Source organism: Octodon degus, unplaced genomic scaffold (assembly GCF_000260255.1).
Source record: "Octodon degus isolate 3935 unplaced genomic scaffold, OctDeg1.0 scaffold00072, whole genome shotgun sequence".
NCBI lineage: Eukaryota > Metazoa > Chordata > Mammalia > Rodentia > Octodontidae > Octodon > Octodon degus.
The window spans coordinates 11511566-11521014 of NW_004524648.1; the positions used below are offsets into that span (position 1 = coordinate 11511566).

Below are 9449 nucleotides of genomic sequence, written 5' to 3' on the forward strand. Positions count from 1 at the left end.
CAAATGACCTAAGTCCAAACTCTTTAACTTCAGTCCCAAATCCCTAACTTCAGTCCCAAATCTCTAAGAGCAACAAATACCTGGAGGGCGTCCCACTCCAGGGACGCGGGGACTGGTGCCCCTAACGTCAAAACCAATGCCGGCAATATTTTGGATAAAATTTTGGTACTCACCGCTCGCGAGAAGGAAAATGAGGCCTTTAGGGATCCCGGAGGAGCCCCCAAATGTTGTAACTCAAAAATCAGATGACAACGAGGCAAGTCCAAAAGTTAAAGAAGCGCTTTATTTTAGCTGGTACCCAGCGGCAGACACCCCCGCAGGATGCTGGGCTGAGCACCGGGAGGATGAGGGGAGTGGGTATTTAAGCCAATAAACCACAAAAGCTGACGTCAAGGGTTCATCTAGGGGCTACAGTTGAAAAATTACCTGTTTCTAGTGAACAATAACAGGTGCAGTGGTGGGTACAGTTTGTAGCTGGGAACGAGGGCGAGATCAGGGCATTGGGCTGGGACTAGATTCAGGTGCGCACAAAGGCCAGCGTGAGAAAGGCCCAACTGCAGGTTCTCAAGTAGAGAACGGGGCACAGTGGAAAGTTACAGCATTTAGAAAGGCGCATACAGAACAAGATGATGGTGCACATGTCAGGTTATAACAGTTAATAAAGTTACAGTGGAAGCATACAGAGTTACAAAATTGGAATCAATTGCACAGGTTATAACACTTCCCTCCACCGATCTTTATTCAACTGAAGTTAGCCAAACTTGCTTTCTTAGCCTGACCAGGTTTCCCGGACCACCAGAACCCTAAGTGTAGGGCTGTGTCTCTGTCTGTCCCCCCCCCCCCCCCCCCCTCTCTCTCTCTCTCTCTCTCTCTCTCTCTCTCTCTCTCTCTCTCTCTCTCTCCCCCTCCCCCCCCCCCGTGCGAGGTGTCACCAGACTACCGATATAAGGACCAGCTGTGCAGGGTCGGGGTCTCTGCTCATCAGACAGGGAGGCGCGTTGCAGAGGAGAGGATTGGTTGGGTAAGAAGACTTCGTGACCCTCCATCTGTCTCCCCCAAACCCGGCTGTGGTGGAGGCAGGGGCGGCGACTGCCCAGAGCTCCTTTCGTCCTTGCTCTGGAGATCCCAAGAACAGCAGGTTTGGGGGAACCAGGGGTCTCGGAAGCTTGCAGCGCGGGAGGGGCGCGAAGCAGCCTAGCCTAAACCTTCCCTAACCAAGCCTAGGCAGACTGGCCCATAACTCAGGGGGACCAAGGACTTGAGGGGAGCCCACTAAATCGGGTACAGAGGAGCCAGCGGATGCAGGCAGGTGGAGTTGTGGCCTGGGGACAAATAGGCTCAGTGTCTAAGCTATTAGAAGAGGCTTAGGGGCCTGGGAGATAGCTGGGGCTGAGGAGATAGCTCAGTAGAATAAGCACTTGCCTGTCAAGCCCAACGGCCTGAGTTCAATTCCCGGTTCCTTCCGGGAGGGGGAAAAAAAAAAGTCTTAGTCCCCATGCCTTGCCTCTAGATGCTGGCTGGGAGTAGAGTACAAGCGTTGGACCCTGCATTTGCCATAGGTTTGCCACTTGAAATATAGCAGGCAGTTCGGAGCAGGTCGTTTCCCTTTGGACTTAACTGTCCTTTTTCCTAAAAGCCAGATGCATTTCGTCGTGGGGACCAGCACGGGGGAGGGAGAGGGAACGGCCAGAAGGGCTTTCGCTGCAGCTCTGCAAGTTCTGCCGCCCAGATGCTGGGGTGTGTGCTGGTGCGGGTGGCGGTGACACTCAGAGCCCAGCCCCTAGGGGAGACCGGGTTGGTCTTTAAAATTGTCTTGGCCTCTCGCTGCCGGGAAGTGACTGCCCTAACCCTGCCTTCTCAGAGAAACAGAAAGCAATCCCTAATCAGACCAAGCTGAGGTCTGTGGCTAGATGTCAGGTGACTAGAGACAGTACCCTGTGTTGAAAGTACATTTAATTGCTTTAAGACTTTTAGACAAGAAAGTTTAAAATGCCTTACACGGTGGGCCAAGGATATGGCTCAGCAGCACAGCACCTGCCCAGCAAGTGTGAGGCTGTGAGTTCAATTCTCTGTACTGAAAAAAAAAAAAAAAAAAAAAAAAAAAAGATGACGGAAACAAAATAGATTAGGAAAACAAGTCGTTGGGTTTTGCTCTCTCCATACAAGTAAAAGAAGAGGTAAAAGACATGACCCACTTCTGGCCTGATTATGAAAATTTATAAATATGTATATCTACTGGAAAACAGAAATCAAGCTCAGTATTGTTGTCATGGCAACAGGACATTAAAGGAACAGCCACTCATAATTACAGTATCACTTCAGCCTAGAGGACATGTTCACAGGCAAGAACAATAGTCGCTGAAGACCACCTCCTGTCTTACAAGATTACTTTTTTTTTTTTTTTTTTTTTTTTTTTTTTTTTTTTTTTTTTTTTTTTTTTTTGTGGAGCTGGGAATTGAACTCAGGCCCTCATGCTTTCCAGGCAAGCACTTATTCAACTGAGCTATCTCCCGAGGCGCAGGATTGCTTTGTTAGAGAAAAAAGCCTGTGTGGGCAGTTCAAGAAGCTAGCTACTGCCTGCTTCCAGGGACCTGTGAGGAGACAGCATTTCCTGTTACTTTCCTGGGGTAATTTTCTCTGTCAGTTAAGAGAGCCTGCTGTCTTCCGCACCACACTGGGTTTCTGCTGGGTGGAGGCTTGGCCCATCTGAGAAGTATGAGCTTAATCATATGTAGGGAGTTTTTACAAAGTAAATCTAGGGGATCAGCGATATAGTTCAGTGGTCTTTCCTGCTTAGGCACGCTTAGGCAAGCATTGAGGGACCATTGTCCAATTCCCGGCATCACATGCCACACCAGCTCCCTAGGGTGGGCTGAACCAACCACACACACACACACACACACACACACACACACGCAAACAAAACTCTTAAAATAAATAGAGGAAGCATGAAAGTTTTCATTCCTTTTTGTTTTGTTTCTTTTTTGGGGGAGGGGGACAGCAGGAAATAAACCTATTTTATGTAATACATTTTATTTTAAAGATAATAACAAAACAATTAAAATGATACATAATTTCAAAATAAGATGATAGAAAATTAACAATTGTTCTAATATTCCATATTGTTATCTTCAAAGTAGTTGTTCAGGTTATAAGATATAGGCATGCAAAACTGATCAAACAATTATGTACTAAGTATTCCTTTCAGTAAGCCAATAGAAATTAGTAGTATAATTATTTTAGCTATCTTTGCATGTGTGTGTGTGTGTGTGTGTGTGTGTATGTGTGTGTGTAACCTGTCCTTTTTTTCTCCTTTCCCCCATCCCAGTTGTTCTTTCCTTTTGAGCAGTTCTTGCTTTCACAATATCTATTGTACCTTTCAGATTTTATTTACTCTTTCAGTTTTTTACACTAGGGGGACAGTGTTTACCCTGAAGAGGAATAGCTGGGTTGAAATAAATCCTAAATTTTATTTGTTTCATTTTGGTATATTTTTGAGACAGAGTCTCCCTATACAGTTCAGGCTGGCCTTGAGCTAACCCTGTAGCCCACGCTGATCTAAACTCTCAATGATTTTCCTGCTTCTCAGCCTCCAGGATTACAGCTTGCACCACCACATCCAACTCATCCTAGTATTTTGAGAATCTCCACATTGGTTTCCACAGTGAACCTATTTATTTTTGCTTCATGTGTATTTGTGGTCCAGGGGTTCTAGGATTGAACCAAGGGCCTGCATGATAGGCAAATGCCCTCCCACTGAGCTATGTCTTTAGCCCTTTTTACTTTGTGTTTAGTATTTTAAGACAGGCTGGTGGTTCAGGCTGGCATCAAACTCACGATGCTGTTGTCTCAGCCTCCTGTGTGCTGGGATTACTGGTCTGGGCCACTATGCCTGGCTTCTATAGTTTTATTTTGAGACTAGTTCTTGCTGTGTAGCCCATGCTGGCCTTAAGCTTGCAATCTTCCTGCCTCAGCCTCCCAAAAATTTGGGACTAAAGTGAACATATGCCACCCTGCCCTGTTTGTGTAGATAGTTTTTAACAGACTTTTTTTTGCAGCATTGACAGAAACCATACCTGTTTAAAGGCTACAATTTGATAAATTTTAGTATATGTGAAACCATCACTGCAGTCATGATTGTAAATCTATCAAGATTGTGGCTAGGGGCAAGCAAGATAGCTCAGTGGGCTAAGCACCTTCTTAGGCAAGCGCAGGAACTGGGTTTGATCCCAGGAACCACATGCAGCACTGGCTCCACCCCTAGGTGGGCTGAGCGGGCCACCAAGACCAGGCATGGTGGTGCATGCCTATAATCCTGGCACTGGGGAGGCTGAAAACAGGAGGATTACTATGATCGATCCCTAGCTGTGTAGTGAGACCTTATACCAAACACATTTATTTATTTATTGCGGTACTGGGGATCGAACTCAGGACCCTGTGCTTTCCAGGCAAGTGCTTATTCTACTGAGCTATCTCCCTGGGCCCCCAGATACTTTTTTTTTTTTAAAGACTCTTATTAGGGGCTGGGAGATGGCTTAGCACAAGGTCCTGAGTTTGATCTCTGGTGGGGGAAAAAAAAAAGAAAAAAGAAAAAAAAGATTGTGGCCAGGTGTGGTGGTGCACAACTGTAATCCCAGCACTTGGGAGGCTGAGGCAGGAGGATTATTACAAGTTCAAGACCAGCTTGGGCTACATAGTGAGCTCAAGGTTAGCCTGAACTGTATTTTGAGACCCTGTCTCAACCCCTCCAAAAAAGCCCCCCAAAATTGTAAATGTATTTATCACCTTCAAGAGTTTCTTTGTATCCTTCTGTAATTTTTCTTTTTTAATCCTGCTATACCTCCCCAAGAAATAATGAGCAGCTTTCTGACATTGTACATTAGTTTTGCCTGGGTCTTTTTAATTAACACGGTATAGATTCATCTGTATTACTGTGGCTACCAATACTTCCTTCCTTTTCTTGGCAAGTAGAATCCCATTGTTTGACTACTGCCAAGTTTTGCTTCTCTTTTTATCCATGGTTTGGCATTTGGGTTGTTTCCAGTTGATGGCATATACAAATAAAATGTTATGAGTCTTGACATACAAGTCTTTGTATAGCCATATGGTTTTGTTTTGCTTTGGTAAATACTTTGGGGTGAAGTGCCTGGGTCAGATGGTCAGTGTATGTTTTATTTTAAGAAACTGGCAAACTCTGTTCTGAAATGACTGTGCCACTTTTTATTTCGAGTGTGTGACAGGAGTGTATGAGAGTCCCCCTCTCTTCCTTGTCTTATCAATGCCTGCTTTCATTATTTAGAGCCTTTCCTGTAGGCATAGTGGTGTCTCATTGTAGGCTTCTTTGTATGTGTCAGTGCTGGGAATTGGAATTAGGGCCTTGTCCTTGCTAAGTATCCTAAGCTTGAGCTCCACATATGAGCTACATCCTCAGCCCTTACTGTACCAGCTGGCATTTCCCTAATGACTAATGACATGGAGCATCACTTTGTGTACTTACAGTCATTCTTCGGTATCCTCAGAGCATTGGTTCCAGGACTTCCCAGTGGATGCCCACACCTCAGGATACCCAGGCATATTATTTGCATATAACCTTTAAACCAGAGGCATAATATTTGCATATAACCTTTAAACCAGAGGCATAATATTTGCATATAACCTTTGCACATCTTCTACATGCTTTTAATCATCGCTATATGACTTAGACCTTTCAAAATTACTTATAACGTCTTTAAAAATAAGTGCTATGTCATTGTTTGAGGAATGATGCCAAGGCAAGAATTCTGTACATGTTCAGTACAGATGCAACCTTCTAATCAAACATTTTAAATTTGCAAATCTGTGGTTGAATCCACTGATGCAGAATCCATGGGTACAGAGTGCTGACAGAATTTGTTGTTTAAGTATCTTCCTGGTGAAGTATCTGAGTCAATCTTTTACCCATTTTTAAGTTGAGGTTTCGTTTTCTTATCATTACTTTTTGAGTCTTCTACATGTGATTTAGATTGAAGTTCTGTATCTGATACGTAATTTGCAGCTATTTCTTTTTCCATCTGGAGCTTGTATTTTCATTGTCTTTTCCAAGAGAAGGCTTTGTTTTGCTTTGGTTATGCAATATTAGAAAATGAAGCCAGGGACTTCATGTTGAGCTATCTTTCTGGCACAAATTATTTTTTTTATTTTGAGACAAGTTCACCCTAAATTGCTCAGACTGGCTTTAATTTATGATTCTCCTGCTTCAGCCTCTGGGATTACAGTCATATACCACCATGCTGGGCTAAAAAGGTGCTCTAAAAATCCAACATGTTTATTTGTTCTTTTATTTATTTGCATTTAGTATTATCACTAAGAAATTCCTGCTTAACCCCGAGCTAAAAACATTTTTATTGCACTTTACTCTAGAAGTTACAGTTACAAGATTAAATACACATACAGACAATGGCTAGGTTATACATAAAAATAGAATTTTGATTTATAGCTTCTGCAGGAATTAACCCAGAAGCATAACCACAGCCTCTCTGCTTGCACAATAACTGGCAGCTTCCCTAATTTTTACTCCCGTTTTTAATTAGAGGAAGTCCAATCTGTTCTCCAAACTAATCATGCAGCATACTCTATTTCTAATAAGCTCACCTCAGCTTTCCTGTGACAGCGATATCAAATCAGATCACACCTGAGCCTTCCCATGTTGGCTTTCCACAGCACTGCCTGTTACTGAATCCCTGCCAAAGGCAAGTGATGGGGGCCGACTCCCTCATGACAGCGAGCCCTGAATAGGTGGCCGGCACGTGTTCTTGACCTCCCGGCTGAGAACGTCCACAGTTTTCCTGGGGGTACCACCGGGAGCCAGCTGCGTTGCTTGTCCCAGTGGGCTCAGCCGCGAGCCGGGTGTGGTACTTGCAGGGGCCCTCGCTCCCCGCTGCCAGCGGCTTGCTGAATATATACTGTCCTGGTTGTTAAGTCACCGTGGACTCTGACCTTTGCACTGAATTCTCAGCTACTTATTCTCAGTTTGGTGCCTGAGTTTTGCTACTGGTTCTCACTTGTTTCACATCCTTTATTCAACCTTTCATTTTAAATTAATTTTTAAAATTGAGGCGCGCTTCATGTAAGTATTGTAATGTGAATAAAGCAGTGGTATTTAGCGTACTCATGATGCAGCACGACCACTGTCTCTATTATGCTTTAAAACGTTTTCATAACTCCAAAAATAAAATCGGGGCAGGGCAGGGCAGGGCTGGGACGGGCGGGGCGCGGCGGGGCAGGGCAGGCTGTGCCTCAGACTTGAGGAGCCGGCACTGGAATCGGTCTCTGAGGCTGGGGCTGCTATCAGGGCTCGCTTTCCTACCTCCTTTTCCCCACCCCTTTACAGTCTGTGCTCTTAGTTGTTTTTTTTTTTTTTTTTTTTTTTTTTTTTTTTTTTCTCTTCTTCCTGCTCTTTAAAAATGGATTTCGTGGCAAAGGCAGAGCTGTTGTATGTCTGTTGTACATCTGCTGCGCGCCGTCCCTACTCCAGTCCCGTTTCCCTATCAGTGCAGTTAGGGACTTTAATTTAAAACCCTCGTTCTGGGCTGGGGATATAGCTCATAGCTCAGCAGTGTAAGCGCAGGCCTGTCAAACTCAAGATCCCAGGTACCACAACAAACAAACAAGCAAACCCTCATCCTGTAGGACCTTCTCCAAACAACTGAGACAGCTGGCCTTTGAATAAAAGCTCATTGACAAGCCCCCCACCTGTTTCAATGGCATTATTCCTTCTGTATATTTTCACATAAACACAATAATATACTCTATAATCTTTTGTGTCTGGCTTTTAAGATTTGGTATGTTTTCCAGGCGCATCCATATGAAAACATGATAAACCCAGTGTCCCATTCGAGATCCACAGTCCGGGATGGGCCACCTCTCAAGGCCCAGGGCCGCCAGGCCTCCCATCAGCAGGTGGCCCCCAACAGATTGACACTCCTGTATCTTAAGAATCAAAACCCACAAGAAGGCATCAGGACAGAGGGAAAGTGTGGGTTAGTGCTCCCTTCCTTTCTATGGTTGAGTATTAGCTGCTGTGTGCTTACAGCACGATTTGTTTATCCATTCATCTATCCATAAACTTCTAGGTTATTTCCACCTTTGGGCTATTGCGAGTACTGCTGCTGTGCACATTCCTGGTAGGTTGAGCCTTAAGGATTTATTTGAGTACCCCTTTCTGGTCCTTTGGAGATGTGCTCTGGATTGGAACTGCTGGGGTAATTCTGTGTTTAAGTTTTTTGAAGAACTGCCAATCTGCTTTTAGCAGCTGAACATGTTTACATTTCTACCATCAGTGTACGAGGGTTCCAGTTTCTCTATTCCTTTTCATGTTCAGTTTTTTTGTTTTCACTAAAGTCATCCTAGTGGGTGTGAAGTGAGTGGGAGGTTGTGGGGTTTTTGTTCTGTGGCTGGCTCAGCCTGGTTGGGGTTGGCTTGACATGTGGTACAGGTGACTGAACCGCAACCGCGGTTTCTGCGCTTTGCCTAAGCTTGCTTAAGCAGGTGCTTTAGACCACTGAGCTATTTCACTGGTCCTGTGTTTTTTTTTAAATCTTTTTTTTTTTTAAATGTATTTCGTACAGGGTCTCACTACACAACTCAGACTTGTAGTGATCCTCCTGTCTCAGCCTCCCCAGCATTGGGATTACAGGTATGTGCCACTGTGCCCAGTTTCAGTGGCTGGCATGGGGTGGGGCCAGCAGTCATGCAGTACCGGGGAGCAAACCCAGGTCCTTGTGCTTACCGGGTAGGTGCTTAGACCCAGAGCTATCTCTGTGACCCTAGATTGTAACTTTTTACTGGGAATTGAACTCAGGCCCTTGCATTTGCCATGTAAGCGCTTATTCTACTGAGCCATCTCCCCAGCCCTAGATTATGATTTTGATTTGCATGCTCTTAATGCCTAGCTGAGCATCATTTCATGGGCTTATTGGACACTAGAGTATCCTCTTTGGAGAAATGTCTTCTCATGTTTTTTGTTCATTTAAAAACTAGGTTGTCCTTTTTCTTGGAGTTACTTTAATTTTTTTTTTGTCATGGAAACACAACTTTATTCATTACAAAGCAGGAGGGCTTGTTATTTAAATATTTAAATCAGCCCCAGGATTAAGAGGCAACTCAAGCATGGTGTCACTTTAATGTTTGAAAGATATTTTTGCTGAGCATAGAACCGTGGGTTGGTGGGTTTTACTTTATTTCTCTTCTGGTAACTTAAAGATATCAATTCATTGTAATCTTGCTTACCTTCTGTTTAACAAAAAACAAAATCAGAACAAAACCCCAAAACATCACACTTCTAAAAGTTAAAAAAAAATGGTTATCCTTTGTTCCTGCCTATGCAGCAGGCTGTTTTCCTCTTGTGCTTTCAGCTTTTTATCACTGCTTTGCACACTTCGATTGTGATGTGCTCAGGCACACTCATCTTC

General features: G+C 44.2%; 1 protein-coding gene across 1 annotated transcript in view; it reads left to right on the plus strand.

The window, feature by feature from the left end:
• The first annotated feature begins 978 nt into the window (after positions 1-978).
• Positions 979-9449, plus strand: part of Slfn5 (schlafen family member 5) — a 27010-nt gene continuing 18539 nt past the window's right edge. Inside the window, 1 exon segment of the mRNA XM_023719859.1 lies at positions 979-1138. The gene's annotated coding sequence lies outside the window, so the exon portion shown is untranslated.